Raw genomic sequence first — 25,075 nt, forward strand, 5'->3', positions numbered from 1 at the left:
CTTCCTACTTCATAAGCCATCCCAAATTCAAATCATCATATTCACTTTACAAAACCAGTCACTGCATAATTCAATAACAAGCAAAAATGATTAAAGGCAGATATTTAAAGTAAGTTCTTGTCTAATCAATCAATGTTAACACTTCAAAAGTGCCACATTTAATTTTCTCATTAAAGAGTGCCTCATCTTCAGATGTTCTATTTTTCAAATGTAGTACTCCAAAACACAAAGACACTGTCAATACATTAGGGAATGTTTCTCTATTAATTACTGCCCTAATCTGGGATTATCAAAACTTCTCTCAACAGGAATTTCTTTGCAAGCTAAGTTACAATTCAATACTTGGGAGAGCTATCCTTATATTTCACTTTCACATTCAAGTACATTTTTCAGCTTTTTGTAACTGTTCAAAAGATGTGTGTGTGTTGATCTTTTAATGATACATTAAAATGTCTTGGTTCTCTGTCCTTTGAACATACCGTAGTCAACATAATAAGCGCCCTGCTCATATAAGCGCCCACGGCGATATTTGCTAATATATTGGCAAGTGAACAATCCCAATTAGCACCCCTTCCGATTGATCAATGTACACAAGACTATTTATTTGTGTAAAATCTGCACTTATATGTTACCTGCACCCTTAATTATGAGGCAATTAAATTCTGGAAAAATATATCTGTCGTATATAAACATTTCAGGCTGTCAGGATAAAACACGAAATTTATGATCTTTCAACTCTGTTTTTTTTCCACCAAAATAATATTCTAATAAGACCCCCCTATTTCTAATATTGACAGCGCCCTTGTTACGTCAAATACAGTATGTATTTTTAGTCTGATCTTAAACATCATGGCCCACTTCTGACTTTTATATCTTTCATCCCTTTTAAATTAATACTCCATTTTGGACCAATTCCTCCTCTACTGGCTGAAGTGTTCAGAAGCTGGACATACATGTGGCATCCAGTAATGGACATTATGTCCAGTTACAAGGTCAGGTACCTATGCCAACGTGGAATTGAAAGACCTCTCTGAGGGGTAGATATAGTCCCCATGAGGGTTGAGTGTCCTGGATCTCAGTGCTGTGCAGTCATACAGTGTTGGTGACAGAGAGTCAGGGGATATAAAGTGAGTTTGTTACCTTGGTACATGTGTAACTTCACTCAAGTCTGTAGCGTTAGAAACTGTGTATGGGTACATCATGCAGGAGTGACCTGCCTCATTTATCATAGTGCCAAATGAATTGCAGCCTCACATGTGAACAGGTATACACATTAGGAAGCCTGTTGTTTAGGACCACTGGGCTATGGTAGAGCACGTAGCAGGCACTGCATTGATGTATGAAGCTTACTAAACATAGTTCCTGCTTGGTGACCTCAGTTACACCAAGTTTAACTGATTATGGTTCCAAGTTTATCTGATTATGATCCAAAGTTTACCTGATCATGATCCAAAGTTTACCTGATCATGATCCAAAGTTTATCTAATCATGATCCAAAGTTTACCTGATCATGGTACCAAATATTTCTGATCATGGTACCAAGTTTATCTGATCATGGTACCAAGTTTATCTGATCATGATCCAAAGTTTACCTGATCATGATCCAAAGTTTATCTCATCATGATCCAAAGTTTACCTGATCATGGTACCAAATATTTCTGATCATGGTACCAAGTTTATCTGACCATGGTACCAAGTTTATCTGATCATGATGCCAATTATTTCTAAACATGACATCAAGTTTATCGGATTATGGTACCAAGTCTATCATATTGGTTTAATCACATTAACAATATCCAGATGATTTTCTTCTTGTGACTAGTGCTACGTCAGCACTTAAAGAATACATGGTTTTATTGTTTAAAATATAATGATTTACATTTTAAAAAAAGAAGAGAGTTACATAATACATAACAGCTGATGGGTATTTTAGACATATTATCTTCGAAAAACAATAAATTTGTTTTTAATCGGCACAAATTTACATTTGAAACATAGGAGTCATGTGGTTGCAAATTCATTTCTTACCCAAGTCTTCATTGAACCAATTTATTTTTACACAAAATTACCAAGCCACAGATCACTTTTTACAAACTGTTACGGGAATGAGTGATGGTTAAATAGACCTCATCAAATTTGACAACAGTTCTTTCAACTTTCAATTACATAAATACCAAACTTTCTTTTGCCCCTCAGTTTTTGAGTCTCTGGCTGGAATGTTCTGACAGAGCTGTAAGCACTGCACTGACACTGAGGATGATGAATGGAGGGAATCAATACAGTGAGGTGATCATTTGTCTTTCTTAAACATTGTGTCAACAGAGCCTGATGGTCACCGAGGATCTGACATGGGGACAATTGATAGGTGTGGGAAGATGAAGTCTGACAGGGGTCATCAAACTGGAGACTCATACGAGCCGCCATCTTTCTCTGGGGCTGGGGAATTTCCTGCAGTTTGGCAGGCTTGATGACAACACTGACAGCAGTATTAGAACTTGGCACTAGTCCTGTAGTCCTTGCCAAACTGCCCAATAGTTGAGGTATCAAAAGGAATAGTAGAAATGTGGCATTTTTAAGGGTTTTGCAAAATGTTTTCAATATGAGGACTAGAGGACTAGAGGACTAAACATGTTATTTTCTAGCGCTGGACAGTAATTGAAATTCTCTTGTTTAAGTTGTCATATAGTCATCAAAAGTTACTGCTGAAATGTTTGAATATGAATGTGATACATTAACACTATTTTAATAAAGAGGTATTATTGGTAGTTGGGATATAAATAGACTGTTTTTCAGTTGTAAAGCTATGTTATATGATGGCAAAAACATGAAATTGGAACACGCAGAACATAGGTCAGAAAAAGTCACCCGCTCTCTATTGTTGCCAAAGGCGATTAAATTGGATAGGTGTCTAGGTTTGGTGACTTGGTGGATTGTGTGTGTTTCATTGTACCCCAACGGTGTGTAATAGTGCTCATATCAACCACTGGTTTGGCTGGTCCTCAATCAATTATTTGCAGACAGACATGGAATATTGCTGACTACAGCATTAAATGACATTCTGCAAAAATCTTCACAGACAATACTTGTTCCTTTTCAAACATTATAACCTGAACAATAGTGAGTAATTCAACCACGACAACTCTGCCAATAACTTTTCAATAAACTAGCCCAGACTTGTCTTTCGGTATTATTTTAATCACTAGTTAAATTTAATACAATTTCAAATACTGGACGCTTGAACTCAAGCAAAAGAACACTAAAGAGAACTCATTTAGAAGATGGAGTACAAAGTATGGATAACATATATACGGATGAAGAATTGTAATAAAGAAGTTGTTCATCCATATATCTCATCTTTACTTAATGCTAAAGAGACCCTGGCATTGGACCTGTGACTAAAGATACAGACTGCACTATGGCCATTCAATACTCCTAGCAATTTCTTTAAGGCCTAAGTCTGCATCAGTCAAAAATTCCCAACAAACAAATCATGGAAGAAACAGAAAATATATCATAATGAAAGCACACAACAATGACACAAGTATGCCTGAGCTTGCTAACATCCTTCTGGTAGAGGTTTCAAATGTTAAAGGTGAGGTGAGGTGAGGTGAGGTGAGGTGAGGTGAGGTGAGGTGAGGTGAGGTGAGGTGAGGTGAAATTGGATTTAATGTCGCGTCCAAGATTATTGCACTTACATAGTGACAAGCATGCATGCGTGGCTGCTTGTATTAGTCCGGACTGATGCCGGATAGCCCACTCAAATACAGCATACTAACTCTGAGCCGACCAACCCTTGTTTTAGCCCTTAATGCCAGACAGGGTAAAAACAAGTACCATCTTTTAACGTCTTTAGGTATGACGCGGCAGGGGACCAAACCCCAGACATTCCGCTCTCCTAGCTGACGTTCTACCACTAGACCACGAAGGCGGCCTAAATTACATGGAAAACAAGCTAAGCTGGTAAACAATACCAAGTGTTTAATACAACACTTAACATCATGGGGCATCTTCAGTAACCACCCAAAATATCGGTATAACGTAATCACAAAGTAGAACATATACTTGTAATATCTCTCAGGAGGCTCTTGTTTAAAAAGGGTGCAAAAAGCTGATATCTCTTCATCAATAGTTCTGTGCAAATTCATGCAATATCATCCATTGCTCTCAGAGATGTATTGCCTTTATTGATTTTCAAAAAATATATCCTTTTGTGGATGAGATGTTCAAAAACACGTACATCCACTCAGCAGGAGAAGGAAATAGTTTTGACCTTCAATGCTGCTCCTTGTGTCAATAATGGCCTCCTGCATGTCATACTTTTAGTTTGTCCAATCCTTGTAAAAGGCCAATATTATTTATTAGTTCCAATACAACACCTTCCGGGAAGGGGATGAAAGGTTTTAGAAAAACTACACACAACATAATCAGGCGTAAATGTGCTTGCATTAAATGCCAAACAGAAAAAGACCCTATTTTAATTTCAATTTACAATTTCCAAGTTTTTTTAGTGTAATCTAACAACTGTCACAATACAAGAAAGAATCAAATTGTATAATAGATGACCAAAAAAGTATGGCTTGACCTCTAACCTCAGTAAAAGGATAAGCTGAAAAATCCGAAAGGATTGAGTGTATGTAGAGACTCTCACGTGCCCATTTAAAAAAAAGGTGATAAAACCATTTACATGGTCATAAGAAACTTGCAGAATGCAGAGTCCATAGAACGGTTCTGATGATATCAGGGGCATGTGTTTATGAATCACTACCAAATAGTGATGATACCAGGTGTTCGCAAAAAGGTGAGCATGTCCTGCCCCATCGGTGGCACCCATCACAAACACATGCAAAGGCAAGTCAATTGTGAGCAGCAGCACTTTCAATCGAGACTGTGCGAGATTTCAAGATGTACATGAGAGGTTTTCATGAAGTGACTAATCGGTTGTCCAAGCCTTTACAAATTAACAAACGTCAAATCATGTCAGTTTTTTTTATTTGTTAAAGGACAATTATAACACAGAAGTAACACTATGTACATGTTGACATTCTTGCGAATTGTAGATTTCTTCCCTGTTTCTATTATTTTTTGCTGTCGTACATGAGACCATAATAAATAAATTACCAGATTCTCTTTTATAAAAAAGTGAGGTGGGATGCAAAGTACGCATGTAAATCCTGTTATTACACTATCTGGTTATAAAGAGTGTTCATTATATATCTGGATTTATGTTTGTTATCTATTTTACTGAATTTATTCAAACCTTCATTCATTACTGTTTACATCAAATTCAGCAAAGATGTGTGTTATCCGATCAGCAGATCGCTCCAACTCACTGGCATTTAAAGCAACGACGATCAAATTACACCTACTGGCACCTTGAAACTACATTAGTTGACAGGGAATGGATACATATATCATGAATGCCATATTTTGACCTGTTATAAGTCATATTTGTTGTCATTTGACTATTACATGTCAACATATTCTATTCGAGATAGAATAAGCGGGAAGGATCTTATGGTGACCCGCTAAACTGTTCCATACACAAAAGAATCCGTCTGTATTTCAAAGTGCTGTGCTGCACTTGTGGTTACATTTAATTATGTTCGTTAATAATTTAAAAAGCTGCATCTAAAGTAATCCAATACTGGAATATACCATTGCTGCAAAATAAATAGTTTCACACACAATTTCTTCCGATCATTACATTGAAATACCTTTAAATTATATTATTGGTATTTTTTAACCGAGCCACTAGTAGATTTGAGTGTTCGTTCAGCTGATAGCTATTTCAGACAGACACACTACAGTAATCTTAATCTCTCCATAGAAAACAATGCCTAGCAGAACAGGACATATAATTGAAATGGTAAATGATCATGTCTAGTGATGTTTTTTCGCAATTTTTACATTTTCATTGTGCAATTGACCAAGTTTGTTATCGATCTTCTGGTCGTTCCCCTGAAGCGATACGATGTAGTATTTGACTCCACTTCGCCTAATACTCGAAATATCAGCGTAATGTCAGCATTCCCTTGAGATGAAGCGAAGGGAATTAACTCTCAGTATTCAAGCATTGTGTAAGATTGTTTACCAGACTACAGAATTCCTCAGATAAGAGCATCTACACATGTGTCATGCACCTTGACCGCTGCCAGGTGCAAATCAACACGACATCTCGTGTATCAATTACACTCCTTGGCACATCATTGATCGTTAAGGATAATCTACTGATGAGGCCTGTCCCTCGGTATATGGTCTCTGGTATAAATAATAACAAACCTCTCACTCTATTTTTCTGCTGGGTGTGAGCAACACCTTGTGAAACAACAAAACTGTTTACCTATTAACTCTATTTAGGAATCCCACTGTTATCACATGCTACTGAAGCCATGTTCTGATTGATACCGATGAGATTGCTCCCAGATGGGTCAAACTCCCACTTTCTCTTCACAGCATCTGGCAAGGACCTCCTGACAGGACCCTTACCCTTTGTAATGATAGGTTCTACTAGATCACAAGGAACGGGGTCAATTGGTGTGCTGGCTGTCTCCCAATCACCATTCATTGAGGAGATCACCCAATACTTGTTCAATAAGTTCATGAAAGCCAGATTTCCCTCCACTGGGAGCAGTTCTTAAATGTTGACGTCAAGTCTAGGCTGTTCATTAGGGCAATGTTTTTCTTGCTGATGTTGTGTGAGAGCAGGAACCGATACCCGTTTACTTGTCACAAGTCCCTCTCAAGGAACAGCTTTTGGTTATTTCCATACTCTCCACCATTGTCCAATAACCTTCAAGATGCCCACATGTTCTTAAAGCCATTACTCCGTAGGGGATTAATCTACGATTTGGGTCACTTGGACAATAAAACCCCAGATGTTGAACCAACAAGGGCATTATTGGTCACTAGAGATATCATCTTATGTGGCCTCATTGATCACAATTCAATTAGAAAGCTGCAATTATCAGATTTGGGAATCAGGTTGAACAAACAGCGGGCTTGTGAGGGGTGCAACAATTTACACCCAGCGTATATCCCTCGCCTGCTGATGCCCCCCTCCGCTCATTGTGGCAATGAGGGGGACTGGACTCAGTGACCAGGTCTAGGACAGTGGCAGCAAGGCGGACGGGACTCAGTGACCAGGTCTAGGACAGTGGCAGCAAGGCGGACGGGACTCAGTGACCGGGTCTAGGACAGTGGCAGCAAGGCGGACGGGACTCAGTGACCGGGTCTAGGACAGTGGCAGCAAGGCGGACGTGACTCAGTGACCAGGTCTAAGACAGTGGCAGTGAGGGGGACGGGACTCAGTGACCAGGTCTAAGACAGTGGCAGTGAGGGGGACGGGACTCAGTGACCGGGTCTAGGACAGTGGCAGCAAGGCGGACGGGACTCAGTGACCGGGTCTAGGACAGTGGCAGCAAGGTGGACGTGACTCAGTGACCAGGTCTAAGACAGTGGCAGTGAGGGGGACGGGACTCAGTGACCAGGTCTAAGACAGTGGCAGTGAGGGGGACGGGACTCAGTGACCGGGTCTAGGACAGTGGCAGCAAGGCGGACGGGACTCAGTGACCGGGTCTAGGACAGTGGCAGCAAGGCGGACGTGACTCAGTGACCAGGTCTAAGACAGTGGCAGTGAGGGGGACGGGACTCAGTGACCAGGTCTAAGACAGTGGCAGTGAGGGGGACGGAACTCAGTGACCGGGTCTAGGACAGTGGCAGCAAGGCGGACGGGACTCAGTGACCAGGTCTAGGACAGTGGCAGCAAGGCGGACGTGACTCAGTGACCAGGTCTAGGACAGTGGCAGCAAGGCGGACGTGACTCAGTGACCAGGTCTAGGACTGTGGCAGTGATGGGGGTACCACTCAGTGACCAGGTCTAGGACTGTGGCAGTGAGGCGGACAGGACTCAGTGACCAGGTCTAAGACAGTGGCAGTGAGGGGGACGGGAATCAGTGACTAGGTCTTAGACAGTGGCAGTGAGGGTGACGGGACTCAGTGACCAGGTCTAGGACTGTGGCAGTGAGGGTGACGGGAATAAGTGACTAGGTCTTAGACAGTGGCAGTGAGGGTGACGGGACTCAGTGACCAGGTCTAGGACTGTGGCAGTGAGGCGGACGGGACTCAGTGACCAGGTCTAAGACAGTGGCAGCGAGGGGGACGGGACTCAGTGACCAGGTCTAGGACTGTGGCAGTGAGGGTGACGGGACTCATTGACCAGGTCTAAGACAGTGGCAGCGAGGGGGAAGGGACTCAGTGACCAGGTCTAGGACTGTGACAGCGAGGGTGACGGGACTCATTGACCAGGTCTAGGACAGTGGCAGTGAGGGGGAAGGGACTCAGTGACCAGGTCTAGGGCAGTGGCAGTGAGGGGGACGGGACTCAGTGACCAGGTCTAGGACAGTGGCAGTGAGGGTGACAGGACTCAGTGACCAGGTCTAGGACAGTGGCAGCGAGGGGGAAGGGACTCAGTGACCAGGTCTAGGACAGTGGCAGCGAGGGGGAAGGGACTCAGTGACCAGGTCTAGGGCAGTGGCAGTGAGGGGGACGGGACTCAGTGACCAGGTCTAGGACAGTGACAGGACTCAGTGACCAGGTCTAGGACAGTGGCAGTGAGGGTGACGGGACTCAGTGACCAGGTCTAGGACAGTGGCAGCGAGGGGGAAGGGACTCAGTGACCAGGTCTAGGACAGTGGCAGTGAGGGTGACGGGACTCAGTGACCAGGTCTAGGACAGTGGCAGCGAGGGGGAAGGGACTCAGTGACCAGGTCTAGGACAGTGGCAGTGAGGGTGACAGGACTCAGTGACCAGGTCTAGGACAGTGGCAGCGAGGGGGAAGGGACTCAGTGACCAGGTCTAGGACTGTGACAGTGAGGGTGACGGGACTCAGTGACCAGGTCTAGGACAGTGGCAGTGAGGCGGACGGGACTCAGTGACCAGGTCTAGGACAGTGACAGGACTCAGTGACCAGGTCTAGGACTGTGGCAGTGAGGGTGACGGGAATCAGTGACCAGGTCTAAGACAGTGGCAGTGAGGGTGACGGGAATCAGTGACTAGGTCTTAGACAGTGGCAGTGAGGGTGACGGGACTCAGTGACCAGGTCTAGGACAGTGACAGGACTCAGTGACCAGGTCTAGGACTGTGGCAGTGAGGGTGACGGGAATCAGTGACCAGGTCTAAGACAGTGGCAGTGAGGGTGACGGGAATCAGTGACTAGGTCTTAGACAGTGGCAGTGAGGGTGACGGGACTCAGTGACCAGGTCTAGGACAGTGACAGGACTCAGTGACCAGGTCTAGGACTGTGACAGTGAGGGGGGTACCACTCAGTGATCAGGTCTAGGACAGTAAGGGGGACGGGACTCAGTGACCAGGTCTAGGACAGTTGCAGTGAGGGGGACGGATGGGAGAGAGGGGGATGTTGGCCACTAATGAACTGATCATGAGGATCATAATGTGACACCCTCCCTCGAAGCAGAGCCAAGAAGATCTATGTATAGGGTCCCATTCCACAAAGCAATCATAGTATGACTGTTGTAAGTCTATGACATAGTATGTGAGTTACAACTGTCTTAAAGCTGTGATCACTTTGTGATCCAAGAGCCAAGACAACAATTGTTGATCTTAAGCATGAAACTCAAGAGGTCCATGTTACAATTCTAATGTTAATATACTCACACGCAAAAGAAACACAAGTCGAGTATGCAGTATACATGTTATTTATTTTCAACAGTAAAGACAAAAAATACAAAAATGGGCAAGATTGACAAAAATTTGACTGAAGACAGTTTAATGGATTAAAAGGCAGATGACATAATTGTTTTTTTCAAATGTTAAGGGCTTACACAGTTTCGGGTCAATACCCAAAATGTCAGTCAATACCTGGTGTGACCACCATTAGCATTGATCACTGCCACACATCTCCTGTACATTGAGTGAATCAGACGATTTGTGAAGGCCCCAGGGATCCTCCTGCACACATCCAGAGCAGCTGTGCGTAGTTCATCGGCAGTTGTAGGGACTGGGTGCACATTGTGCAGACACCTTTCAACTTCATCCCACAAGTGGGGTTCAGATCAGGGCTGAGGGTTGAGGGCTGGCCACGGTAGAACACGGATGTTGTGTTGTTGCAGAAAGGCCATGGTAGCTCTGGCAACATGGGGACGAGCGTTGTCCTGCTGCAAAATGTGTTGTTGATGTTGTGCGAAAAATGGAACAAAGTGGGGTCTGATCACTTGGTTGATGTACCGCTGTGCAGTGACGCCGTGTCCCCGACCTTGACCAACATTCAGAAAACACATGGGTCCAAGTCCCGCATAAAGTCCAATCCCAGCCCATATCATGACGCTAGGTCCACCCCATGGATCCCTTTCCACAACGTTTCTGTCAGCGAAACGATCACCTCGCCGCCAAATTCTGACTCTTCTGTCTGCATGGGAGACACAAAAGCGACTTTCATCAGAGAAGATGACACACCTCTACTCACGATGACGCCAATTGTGATGACCCTGTGCCGTGGTTGGAGAACAGAACGACGTGCTGGTCGGCGAAACATGAGGATGTTGGAACGGAGACATCGGATCACAGTGTCCCGGCTAATGTGTCGATTATGTTTTTCTATGGTCTGTCGAGCACTTTCACTTGCAGTTAGGAACGGATGTCGCTAGTGTTGACGGGTAATCTGCCGATCTTTTTGAGGTGTGGTGACCCTAGGACGACCGCTTCGAGGAAGGTCGCCTGTGGTCTGTGTAGCATTGTATCGATGCAGGAGACAGTAAATTGTGGTTATGTTAACGTTGAAATGACAGGCAACATCTTGGACAGACTCTCTAGCTTCAAAACGTCCGATAGCTTGGTTTCTCTGAATTTGAGTTAGGCGTGGCATTGTTGACCAAGGAGTGGTAGGTCCAAGAATCGGCCACAGTTTTATACCCACTAAAGTTTGTGACAGTCTGTGCATTTTCGATTTCGCGGGAATGATACCCACATATTCATTGAAATTGTGCATTTTGGCGATTCCTTTTTTTATGTTGCGTTTTTACTTGGGGCTTCCAAAATGCAACCAAAAATATTGATAACACCATCAAGCTTCACTACATGCTAAAACTTGTATCAATTAATGGTTCTTTGTTTGTTACCTATTTGCTTAAAACCACTTGCGTTTCTTTTGCGGGTGAGTATAGTTGAAAATTTAGGAATTACCAAGATTCAAAAACTTTAGAAGTAAACCACAGGGCCCCCGATGCTCCCTAAGTTTCAACACTGAGACAGTATACAACAGAGCTGAGAAGACACAATATACTGGAGCCATATACATCATAAATATTCCCTTAACAAAAGGAATATGAAATTTATTATTCCTGGTAACTGTCACCAAATTGAGTTTACAGACTGATGTTCTGTGAATTTAAAATCCTTCTCCTGCTGTGAATATTTATTTCATTATGACAAAAGACAATACATTATCTTTAATTCAGTTTCAGTTGATGCTGCCCTGGTTTGGCTGAAGTTAGCATGGACAAGCATGTACTGTCTCATAGAAGTTTCAGAATGACGAATGCTTGTTATAAGGCAAAGTGAAAGAAGCTTTCAATCATAAAGATTCATAATTCATGTACCCTGACGTCTTGTGATTCACCTTTTACTGATGCCAGAAATCATCAATTACTTTCAAGATAAATACTTTGTCGACCCAGGTAAGACTTTAGGTCAACAGCAACATATGCTTGCTGTAGGAGGTCACTAAAAGCATCTGGGGGCCAGACTTGTTGACTTAGTTCATTGCAATCACTGGATTGTCTGGTCCAGACCTGATTATTTACAGACCGCAGTCATACAGCTGGAATATTTATGAGTGCTCCATTAAACAGGGCTTGATTTAAGGTTTAATGTTTGTTTGTTGTTTAATACCGCACTCAGCAATATTCCAGCCACATGACGACAGTCTGTAAATAATTGAATCTGGACCAGACAATCCAGTGATTAATTACATGAGCATCGATCCACAGTTGGGACACGATGATACGCATCAACCAAGTTAGCGAGCAAGGACCACCCGATACTGTTAGTCGCGTCTTAATTACGACAAGCATAGTCTCCTTTTACGGCAAGCCTGAGTTGCTGAAGACCTATTCTGACCTGGATCTTCACGGGTATCTTAACCTGATTTAACTTGCCCCAGATGAAAACTTAGATGCACCAGACAAAACAAGGCTGTTGTGCTGCCAGTATCTCCATACAACAGGGAGTAACCCATCAACCAGGTCATACTGACACACCAACATCAGCAGCAAGGTCATTTCCTGAGGAAATGACCACAGAAAGGGCAGAGAGAGAACAATTTCTCCTGCCTCTGCCACATCTCCTCAGCCACCACTAATGGCACTTGTGCAGCTGCCACCTGCAAATTATTCATTTTGCTGACAACCCCAGGTGCAATAACATTACAAGGTAAAAACATGGACATGGTCAGGATGTCTCGGGGTAAGTGACAGCAAAAGTACACATAAAGTCACACATGAATGTTGTTTTTTATAACACCATGACGACTAGTCAAATCTGAGTCATGCAAACCTGTGGTTGACAGCAGTATTTAAAGCTGCACACTGATGTCTCAAACTGAAGTCAGCAAGCCTGCTTTATGACTAAATAATCCTATCTGTGCTTGTAGACACAAACCAGTGGTTGATGTTATGATTTTTGGTTTGGTTTGTTGTTTATCAGCATGAAGTCTCTCAACTTTTGACCATTTTGGTGAAACGAACTAGGATGGGTATGGTGCCTACAAACCTAAAAAGAAAATTAGGGTAAACCAGGATTAGAACCCCTGATCACAGGTTGCTGGCATGCCTAAGGTACGCAACCGTGCAGAGTGAATTGTGCCAACCTAGGACTACTTGGGTCATCTGTGCCCTAAATGAAGCTATAGAAAAACAACACCATGCTAACTGAGTATCATTGATATGAGATGATACCATCGCCAAATCTGAGGCAGCAGCCCAGCCGCATTACAACCTAGTTCAGTTCCAGCTGCCACAATTGCCATGCAGCACTGTGTAAGCCACAGGCTTTCCACACCATAACAGCACAACTCGCATGCATCTGAATGAGAATTGGTGCCGTTTGATATGTAAGCTAATTGAAACATGAGATTAGATGTCAAACATGATCAATGCGAAGATGAACACAACTCCAAGAGAAAGTGTAATTGTCACTCACACTATTCCTTGTAATGGAACTCGTCCCGAAGGCAGCACGACTTATTATGTATTATTATGGAGATGGAAGATGGTGCTTGAACGTTCATGCTCAGGAGAAAATGTTGTTTCAACTCTCATTGGAAGAAATTACACTTAGGATTGGTATAATAAATTCACTGAGAGGAGTGAAATGTCCAAGATTTATTGCACTTATATATGCATGTGTATGTATGTGTATGGCTGCTTGTACTAGTCCGGACTGATGCCGATTTATAGTACAAGCTCAGAGATACCATGCCGCAGTTTAACATGAATACCCCACTCAGACACAGTATACTGACTCCGAGCCGGCCAGTCCTTGTTTTAGCCCCTTAATGCCGAGCCAGACCGGGTAACAACAAGTACCATCTTTAACGTCTTTTGGTATGACGCGGCCGGGGATTGAACCCTGGACCTTCCGCTTTCCGGGCAGAGGCTCTACCATTAGACCACGGAGGCGGTCAGATTCACTGCAGCACACCAATACCTGGGACTTAACATGAAGCTGTCTTGAAATCAAACCTTTATGCATCCGACGTCAATGATAGCATTTAATCAGGAAGCATATCTACTTCTCAATTCATTTGGTACATATTCTCACTAATGAAATACTATTAATAACATCAAAGAAGATAATTAATTGTGGTTAAAACATAACTGTTATCATGAAGAATATTCTTCTTGTATTCATGTTAAAGTATATCACATTCCTTAAAGCCACCTTCATTGCTCAGGTCAGTGATTCCCTGAAGGGATTCGGAGTTGCAATACAAACTCAGCAACCTCTGCTGGTTGTAAGAGGCAAATAAATGGATTGTGAGGTCATGTTCAGTGACTTGGTTGATAGTGTCTCATCATACTCTCTGACGTGGATTGTCCGGCACAGTAGAGGCCACTGTCTTTTAGTTGGAATATTATTGAGTAAAAGTCATTGTCTCCAATTAGAAGATAGAAAATTGTTCCTTCTATGCAACAAAGGATTATGTCCAAAATGCATTATCCCCGAAGTTGAATCTGAATACACTGAAAGAACACACAACAGCTGGGTTTTTATTTTATTAACCATTATTTAACAAGTTACTCCTGAAATGTTCATCTAGGAACCCAAACTTCATAAAATGTTTTGCTAAATATATATATCTTGCCTTCATAAAATGTGAAAAGTTTCTTCTCATATTAGACATATCAGCTCCAGTGTGAACATGAATGCTGCTCCACAACCTGACAGGACCTAACATAGCGTCTTCCCGAAGCAAGGGAGCTAACTGACCGTAAAAGTCCAGTTTCCACCCTTGCCGAACCAGGCTGGAATTCCGGAATTACAGTTTGGCTGTACTAACGAGTCTATGCACAGTCCAATCATAAATGTGCAATGAACTTGACATCTGGTTCATAAACATGGATTTCAACGTGCATATTTCAATCAAATGCAAGATTTGCAAAGTATGTGTACTGTCAAGTTGGCGTCGACAGATATTTTCCAAATTTTTTCATGTTTTTGATAAAGGTGCTCAAATGATTTGATGTGCTTTGCTGTGTAAGATTCATTTTATTACTATATAGGTCTTGATTATTGATCAGATCATCTTGACTGGGTGATGCCATTTTGTTTGAAGCAAATGCAAGTGATCTGAGAGGGGGAATCTGATTGGTCAATGGGAGGGACATAGAGGGGACATAACTCATAATAGCCACTGGTGGTGCTACCATCAAGCGACGAAATTCCATAGTTTTGCAAGGGTGGAAACTGGACTTTTATAGAAAGTAAACTCTCTTGCCCTGGGAAGATGCTAACATATTGTCACTGGAAATGTGTAATGGACATTGGCTTGGTGACCGGGAGCCACGCCGTTGCCCATGGCCGTGTGGCTCAGCTTGTAGCTCTTGTGTAGCATGGTCCCCGGCCGTGGATGAAGATCTGGTAGTCTTTGCCAGAGCTACTGTCTTGATCTTAGCATCTATATCGGACAGTTTAGATTCTAGCATGTCCTTCATCATCTCCTGCTGTTCTCTCAATAGCTGTTGTAGGAGACTCATGGTGAGTGCAGGAGATGAGGGGTTCGCTGGAGAGGGAGGAGCTGGGGTAGACACAGATTCTTGTCCACTGTCTTTTTCGCCACCTCTCTCCTCTTGGCCTTAGTCGCGGCCTCTGACAGTTTGGAGACAATCTCTTCAGATGTGTGGCTGCATTGTTCACATCTCTTCTCCAAGGTGCAGGTCTTACTTCTGCAGTTCATGCAGTTCATAAATCGACCACACTTCTTACACCCAGGGGTGGTGGGAGACTGCACAAACCCAACACCAGCACCCAACACCAGCTATACATGTGCATGTAGTCTCTTCCAGCAGCACAATTACTTTAAATATATATTTATCTATATGTCTGTTATTATAGCAACCTCATTAAAATAATCTTAGGTTAATGTGACCTACTACCAGGTGCTAGGTTGTCACTACTACTATAGTAGGTGTTGACTCCAACACACAGAGGAAAAAGCGAGGTTGTCGCCATTATGACCTCATGGCTTGGGTAGTTATGAGACTACATGGCGGCAAAAAGTTGTGTGTAATTGACAGTGAAGAGGATGTCTGTTGAAAATCAGAACATTTTAGGTAGAGTGATTGAAGCCAAAATACAGGATTTATGGCAGATATTGTAATAGAGGTAGAAGTTTCATAAGAATTATGTGTAATTGCCATTGGCCACATTCCTGAAATAACTTCCTTCCTTCCTTCATTTACTCACTCACTGTACAAATAATAATCTCACTCACTCTCTAATTCATTCATTCACCCATTCATTCAAAGAATCTTGAAAGTTATTATTTAACCAAAGTCTCTGAATAATTAATAATACTTGTCTTCTTATCAAATTCTTTAAGAGGTTAAAAAAAAAATGTTACATGCCAGAATTTTGTTCAAATTTCATTAAAATACAATGGATAATTAATACTACCTTGGATATAAATAAATTTGACCTGATTTTAATGATATCGCCCGCCCAAAAAGAGGGAAAATCCACCAGGAGCAAAATGTTCAGCTTTTTAGCCTCTTCTGTCTGCTAATTGACACGCCAGCATTAATTGGATGCCTTCATTTCAGCAAAACACCAACCTACCTCATTACACATGTTCACACCATCTTCTTAACTCGAATGTCGTGTCAAATATTTCAACTTTGATTGTGGCATGCCTGAGCTGCTTCAAGAGAGTGGGAAATCTCCTGTAGGATCACAGCCATCAAACTATCCCATGACTTCTCCTCTCATTAATGGACACTTGGGTGTTCAATTGTCATCTCAACTTCAAACTAGTACCCGTTTTTAATGATCACCAAATAAGCATGCTGATTGTTTTATGTTTTGCATTGCACAGCACTAAACTGAAAAATGCTAAGGAAAGGAATTGTTAAATACTGTGTTGTGATGGAATGTATAAGAGTTTGTACATACTGTTAGTTTGAACCACTCAAAGGTTATCTGTCTGGATCTTCTTTTATTCCCTTGATGATGGAATAGGACTCCTTTAACATGACATGTGTTGAGTTTCTAGGTAAGTTTCACAACCATTAGTATCATATTGCAACAAAGTGTAGGGTTACACCCAAATGAACATCTGTTGCTTACTCACCTACTTCTTGTTTTGTGTAGGTGGTTGAGTGGGTGGGTGGTTGAGTGGGTGGGTGGTTGAGTGGGTGGGTGGTTGAGTGGGTGGTTGAGTGAATCGGTGGTTGAGTGAGTGGGTGGTTGAGTGAGTGAGTGGTTGAGTGGGTGGTTGAGTGAGTGGGTGGTTGAGTGAGTGAGTGGTTGAGTGGGTGGTTGAGTGAGTGGGTGGTTGAGTGAGTGAGTGGTTGAGTGGGTGGTTGAGTGAATGGGTGGTTGAGTGAATGGGTGGTTGAGTGAGTGAGCGGTTAAGTGAGTGGTTGAGTGAGTGAGTGAGTGGTTGAGTGAGTGAGTGAGCATGGTTGAGTGAGAGTGGATGAGCGAGTGAGTGGGTGGTTAAGTGAGGCTTCCTGTACATCACATCTGTCGACAGTTCATGTACATAGATGTCTTCAAGAATCAGATGAGTGAGTGAGTGAGTGAGTGAGTGAAGTGAGGCTTCCTGTACATCACATCTGTCGACAGTTCATGTACATAGATGTCTTCAACTTTTGTTTGCTTCATTACAGTTGAAGGAGACACTCAGCAACATTTCAGCAACAACATACGACGACACACAATCAACCAATTCACTGAGCCTGATGATCCAATCCATTTGGTTACCTCTTACGATAAGCATAGGTTGCTGGTGATCAATTATAGGTTGCTGGGGACCAGTATTCTTACCTTGAATCCCCATGGGTAAAAAAACTAAGTAGGCGGATTAATTGATACATTTACCAGTAAAAGATAGTCCTACTACCTAAACCAGATTAAGACTGATCTTTTTTCGATTATCAGCCTAAGATTGATACCTGGCTTAGACACTGGAATCCAATGAACCAATATGCTTTGCCTGTTGGTCAATGTGTGCCTACAAGATCCACTCCATCCTATAAGCTGATTGCTCCTCAACACAAAAGAGTGATGCCTCTTTTCACTGAATCTGATGTCCAATACCGAGAAAATCTTTGGCCTTTTTCAGACAGACCCAAAGGGAAAAAACATATCAAACACTACCATGTATGCTGAACAAGTCACAGGAATTATCCATTAAAAGTTTATTTTTTCCGGGCCGCATGTAATAAAACAAAACAAACATTTCGGTGCAGGGATACGGTGTGACAGACAACACATCCCAAAGGAGGATGACAAGAATTTTATGATCACCAAGAGTGTGGCAACAGTGTTGAATCAGTAAATGGTCCCACTGCCGTTCATAGGATCATGTTAACCAAATAAATATCTCCCCAGACAAAGAGAACTGTTAAATTACAGCAGATACTAATGCATGTAGGAATTGGTACTTAAAGCTGCAGACAACCAGCCATCTTGCCATCAATAAGTGACAGGTATTGGAAATTGAATCAAGGTCTTGGCTGTATATAAATATACTTTCATTTCTTATCCCCACTGGGATTAACACCTGATTTAACACGGAACGTTAAACGTAGACATTTATTAGCGATCTTGACCATAAAAGGAAATCAAGTATGATACCTGATAGATTCAATGAGGTTCAGCTTCCCATCTTGACATCCTATACTCAGGGTTGTTCACAGAACAAATCCATGCTTTATGTACAAGACAAGCATACAAGAACCAGTGGGCACTTCTAACTGTAATACAGTGGGTGGCTGAGAAGTTCTGAGCCTAACTTTGTTTTGTTATTTAATGTCACACTCAGTAGTATTCCAGCTATATGATGGCAGACTGGACTTATGCATTTAGTTGCCTTGTGTAACATACACAGGTAACTGGGGACCTATTGTAACCCTGGGGATCGTCATGGTGGCCAACATACACGGCGGATGCTTTGGATTTAGTTGCCTTGTGTGACATACACAGGTAACTGGGGACCTTCTGTAACCCTGGGGATCGCCATGGTGGCCAACATACACGGCGGATGCTTTGGATTTAGTTGCCTTGTGTGACATACACAGGTAACTGGGGACCTTCTGTAACCCTGGGGATCGCCATGGTGGCCAACATACATGGCGGATGCTATGCAGTTAGTTGCCTTGTGTGACATACACAGGTAACTGGGGACCTTCTGTAACCCTGGGGATCATCATGGTAGCCAACATACATGGCGGATGCTATGCATTTAGTTGCCTTGTGTGACATACACAGGTAACTGGGGACCTGCTGTAACCCTGGGGATCGCCATGGTGGCCAACATACATGGCGGATGCTATGCAGTTAGTTGCCTTGTGTGACACACACAGGTAACTGGGGACCTATTGTAACCCTGGGGATCGCCGTGGTGGCCAACCTACACAGCTGATGCTAATGCTGAACAGAGTTTGCCTTCTACTCTTCCCCACAATTGCACATTAACAGTAAACCTGACTGCCTTGATACCCAATTAAGTTTTCGGAAGTGTTGTTTGTCAGCCAGCCAGCGCAAATGTCCCAGGTTGACTCCTGCAAAGCCCAGCTGTAATTACTAGGATAAAACAATGTCATTATATCCACATTGCCTCATTACCAGTTGAAACTTGAGAACAACTTGAGAACAATATTATTCAGATCAGTCTTCCCTAAACACGATGCTTTCTCCAAGCCCTAATCATGAGTAAGTAATGCTGCTGGAAATCTCTTTACTGTGAGCTGTGATTTGGATAAGCAGTGGACCTACTAGTACATGTATCTCGAAAGGCTGGAGCCATGTGTATCATGTAGTGCAACTGATATACTGTGGAACCACCATCTTCTGTCTCATTGCCATCAGTCATATGATGCAGTCTGCTGACAAGATCCTAATATTAAATTGTACAAATTGTACAAGACATTGCAGAGGTTTATACTGGACAAATCCAATCTGTATAGCTAAACTTGAGGACAGGTGTTACTCATGAAATTGCCTTTATTATTACGAAGAGGGATGTAACTGTGTGTCATTTGTCTACCAGGTTATTATATAGATCCATAATGATGAATATCTATTTTCCATTTGGGTTATGTTGATAATGTCCTTGGCAACAAATTAGGGCCAGACTGCTATGCTTTATGCTGCACATCAATTTAGAGATTAGGCCCATAACTTACATACTTATTTACTCCCTAAAGAAGACAAGGCTTACAAGCATGGCTTGCTTATGTTCAAAGGAATTCTAATTATCATTTCGCAGATGAAGAGCAAAGATTGTTCAAATGCAAAACGATTTTCATTTTTTTTAAATATTGGAAACTATGGGCTAACATAGGCTTCAATCAGTCGGCCAGACAACTGCTCCTTTAAATATAACACACAATAGGAGACAACATACAGGTAGAATAACAAACAGCAAATTGTTGCCGCACTTTCATAAGTTATTGCTTTATTTTTGTTGAACAATTACTTGAAGTTTAAAAGTTATAAAAATGGTACATCGAAATAATATTATCTTGTTGATTGTATAAAGTTATTTGGGTTTGTCAGTGTAGATGAATAAAATAAATGCTAATTTTGTTTAAAAAGTGCGGGCTGTAAAGTGATCAACAAGTAAATATATGGAAGCAGGGGGGAGGCTGGAATTTGGTTAGCCACAGTACATTTGTCCTGTTACTATTGTTTTAAGACACAATTGTTTTTCTCTGAAAAAAAAGCAGCTTGACAGTTTTTTAGGGAACCTCAACACACTGTTTTCAGGGTATCCATAATGGCAAAATAATTTCTTCCAGTATTTTCCACAACAAACTAATTTTTCGCTAATTATCTTATAAATAAGAGTAATGAATTTGTCTTATGTTTATAGATCTAGTTTAAAAACCTTTTTGTTCTAAATAGACTAAGCAGCTGAATAAATATAGTGAGTGAGTGAGCTGGGTTTAACGCCGCTTTTAACAGTATTCCAGTTATATCACGGCGTGTCAGCTTAATGTGGGAGGAAAGCCCAAAGTGATGCAGGTCTCAGACGTTTACCACTTCAGTGAAACCCACGAGCACGGGTGTGGTGAATGAATATATATTTAACATATTAAATGCAAGTGCGCACTGATCTATTGACCTGGATAATAACAGTTTGCAATGAGAATGATCTCCAGCATGGCAAAGTACATTAAATATGAATTGTATGTTTGTATATCCTTAGAAATATGTCCAGAAGGTTCACCTTTATATAAGCTTTAATCCTTTTGAAAACAGAGTTAGCTGAGAAGCTAAATTGTTACTAACATCCAAAATGGATTATCAGCCTATAAATTTCATCTTCATCTTGATCTCATCATGGTGATAAACATATATGACCATCTTAATCCATCTGGCCCGTTTGAAAGAAGCTAAAAATGTCACTTTTAAAATAACTCATGGAGTTGATGGCTGCTCTTTGTTAGATCAACATTCATGCTGAATATTATATAGCAATCACATCTAGTATCATATGCATACTAATGCTGATATATTCATATACATTTACATTGCTCAGAATGCTAGTGATTTCTTTTCAATGATATCTCTACTGTTTTAGAACAATGGCATCCTCCATTAAGAAACTTAACCCTAATAGTAACTTCAACATACTTTGAGTGAGTGAGTGAGTGAATATGGTTTTATGCCGCTTTTAGCAACATTCCAGCAATATCACGGCGGGGGACACCAGAAATTCAACTCAACTTACTTTGACCTGATCAACATTTGAGGGCAGATCCTTAGTACTATGTGATGAGGAGGGATGGTTGGTTGGTTTGTTGTTTAACGCCACACTCAGCAATATTCCAGCTATATGAAGGGGTCTGTAAATAACATAACCAGACAATCCAGTGATTGATATCATGAGCATCGATCCACACAATTGGGATCAATGACATGCATCAACCAAGTCAGCAAGCCTGACTACCCGATCCCGTTAGTTGCCTTTTACAACAAGCAGAGCCACCTATTACGGCTAGACCTATTCTACCCCGGAATCTTCATGGGCCTGAGGAAGGATGACTCACATCGTAAATTTTATGGAGGAAAGTTATAAACAAAATGATGCGGCCCTGATTGGTGTCCTTGCACTAATTCAGTAACCTTACCCCAAGACCTGGGCCCACTTGCACAAAGCGATCTTAGCGCTTAGATGATCGTAAGTCCCATAGTTTAACAAAGGCTTACAACAGTCTTAGCGCTAAGATCGCTTTGTGCAAGTGGGCCCTGGACTCTCATACAGGTTAGCTCTTAACAGAGGCAAAATGTTTTTTAAAAGGTGGACAAAAGGCTCAGGCAAATTGCCATTCATGACCAACTCGTGTTATTCTGGGACAAGTCGAATAGCGACACGTGCCCCTCTCGTGGCCATTTCCGTGACCTGGTTCCGTCTAAGCGCAAAGGGGCATAGCTAAAAGAATCGTCAACTCGTTGCGTAATGATTCACGTATATTTCTCCATATATTATATAATTTCAGATGCAGTTTAAAGCACATCTGGACATACAGTATGATTGAACACATATAACTTTATCTCGGGTACAGTTTAGATGCAAGAGATGTGTAAAATAAAAAATTATTCCTCAGGGATACTTTGACCGAAAAACTTGAAGCCATACGTGCATTTTGATTGGTTTGTCATATTTTCGCACATAACGCTCATCGATAGAGAGTCTTCTTGGAGGTTACGGAAAGGTGTAAGCGGTGACGAATGGCAAATGGCCAGTCCTTGCCAGCATTCTTCAAGTAATTGAAAACTTGATCACTTTGCTTGATGTGAAACACAATTTGATGATGACTGGAAGGTACGGCCATGGTTACCCTGTTTATACTCAGATACAGTCATAGTCTGACACATGTCACCAGTTACAGAACATCATTGACCTTGACTTGAAATAGGCCAGGGACATGGAACACAGTCCCTCTCATCAACCCGTCTTGTCTTATTGCCTACATACTACAAGGAAATTCCCCATAAATGTTTAATTTAAATATCACTTATCTTAGCATCAACTTTCTTGGATGAATATAGACACCCCCCAAAAAAAAGAATTGTGCATAGGATATCCTACACCATAATACACCAGCAGGGCACTGAGGCCCAGTGGACTAAGCCATTGCAGCTAAGTGTGCCAGGGTCCACTAGTCATTGGTTCAAATCCAAGATTCACCCCATGATGATCATGGCCTGTCAACACCATATTCCGTATTTGACGTCATAAACGCCCAGGGCGCTCTCAAAATTAGAAATAGGGGGCTCTTATTAGAATATTATTTTGAGTTGAAAGATCGTAAATTTCGTGGTTTATGCTGACAGCCTGAAATGTTTATATACGACAGAAATATTTTTCCAGGAGTTAATTGCCCATAATTGAGGGTGCATATAACATACGAGTGCATAAAACACGAATAGATAAGTCTTGTGTACAGTTGGAAGGGGTGCTAATTGGGATTATTTACTAGCCAATATATTAGCAAATATCACAGTGGGGGCTTATTACGTCGAATACGGTACTCACACTTGTTGGACTGTCCAACAATGAAGAACTCAAGTCCCTTATCAGGAAGCTCACACCATGATACAACTAAAGAACTGTTCAACAGCATCAAACCCATCTCTCTTGTTCTATTTAAGAAAGAATATCGTGTCTTTCGTGACAAATAGGAGCATCTTGACAAAATCCAAAAAATTCTTCATCTTTTCTGGCAAATAAAGTATGTGCCATCTATATAATTATCGCTTATCCCACCAATTGCAAGATTAAGTGATAAAACATGTATATAGACCTGCTAATGGCTTTTCAAATACCCTCCTGGCATGATAAACTAGAACAAACACATCAAGCCACCTTACAATTATGACCTTATCACACCAAATTAATCCATAACGGCTGGCACTGAGGCTGCAGGATTGGATGACACTGAGTGTATATAGATATATATGAAGCAGCTGAATGACCCCCTTGTCAGGAAGTGAGCCCATTGAGGGGAAAATCATACTTTCACTCAAGGCTACGGGGTGAATTGTCCACTCAGACACACTTCCTCCTGAAATAATCCATCAATATTTCTTTGCCAAATTTTAAAATAACACAGGATATTCACCCAATGTTTTGGGTCATTGATCCTCCTGTGTGGTAAACTTTGATGAAGACTCCTTGAGCAGGTTTCCAAGACACCCCAAGTCACTTCAATGAAGGAAGTTGAGCCTTGCTGTTTGGACAAAACGTATTGCCTCCACCTCTCCTTGAGTATGCAAACAGACATGTGTCTGAAGCAAGGACTTACCATGCAAGTCAGGGACCGGCAAAGTAGATCTATCAGAGAAGGTATTTCAGTGTGACGATAGAGTGGATGGTTAGGTGCGGAGGTGTGAGGTGTGTAACTGCGCTCACTGTGGATAGTATTTCTGTTTTATCAAATAAAGTCAGGGATTAACAAATTAATTCTATCAGATGAGATATTTTAGTGCGAGGAGTGAGTGAGTGAGTGAGTGAGGCATAGGTAACCTCAGGCATTAACATTAGATCTATCAGACGAGATATGTTGTTACATTGTATCACTGTACTCAGCAATATTCCAACTGAGTGATGCCAGTCTGTGTATAATCTTTCATCTATTAGAGACCCAATTCCTACCACCTTCGTCTATTGAAGGTTACTCGACAGACACATTCAACTGTGAACGTGGATGAGTCAGGAGGAGTCTTAGGCCAGTTCTTCTGTATTATGGAATGTGCTTATGGTCTTACGCCGCTATTATCATCAAAAAGGGGCTTCATATTTTGCAGTTCTGTATTATGGAGTGTGCTTATGATCTTACGGTGCTATTTATGAGCATGAAAAAAGGGCTTCATATTTTGCACTCATTGTGTTGAATAGAACATTGGTCCTTGGTGTGATTCAACTCATGCTTTAACTAGACATCTCTTGGTTTGACAAATACGTGACCAGTGACTTGTCTAACTGAAACTGTTTCATAAAAGATTAACAGTTTTCGTGATTTCAAAACATTCAAAACAAAGGTACAAATGTCCAAACGAAACAGTTCACTCCACCATAATTCCTGACTGACAGTGATCGCATTATTTTTGTGTTTCGCATTGAATCAGATTGTCGAATAGGAAAAATGTGAGTGAATGAAAACAATGCTTGTCATTCATGAAATGTTTATCAGAATACTTTCTTATATAAGGGTGAAGTGAGAGAGAGAGAGAGAGAGAGAGAGAGAGAGAGAGAGAGAGAGAGAGAGAGAGAGAGAGAGAGAGAGAGAGAGAGAGAGACACACCCACACATTACACTGATATCTGCTAA

General features: G+C 41.8%; 1 protein-coding gene across 2 annotated transcripts in view; it reads right to left on the reverse strand.

Annotated features, from left to right (window-relative positions):
* The window catches only part of LOC139442943 (cleavage and polyadenylation specificity factor subunit 2-like), a 233,717-nt gene that overhangs the window by 67,973 nt on the left and 140,669 nt on the right, over positions 1-25,075 (reverse strand). The window lies entirely within an intron of this gene.

This window comes from Haliotis cracherodii, unplaced genomic scaffold, assembly GCF_022045235.1.
Source record: "Haliotis cracherodii isolate W230 unplaced genomic scaffold, xgHalCrac1.p SCAF_5, whole genome shotgun sequence".
NCBI classification, from domain to species: Eukaryota; Metazoa; Mollusca; class Gastropoda; order Lepetellida; family Haliotidae; genus Haliotis; species Haliotis cracherodii.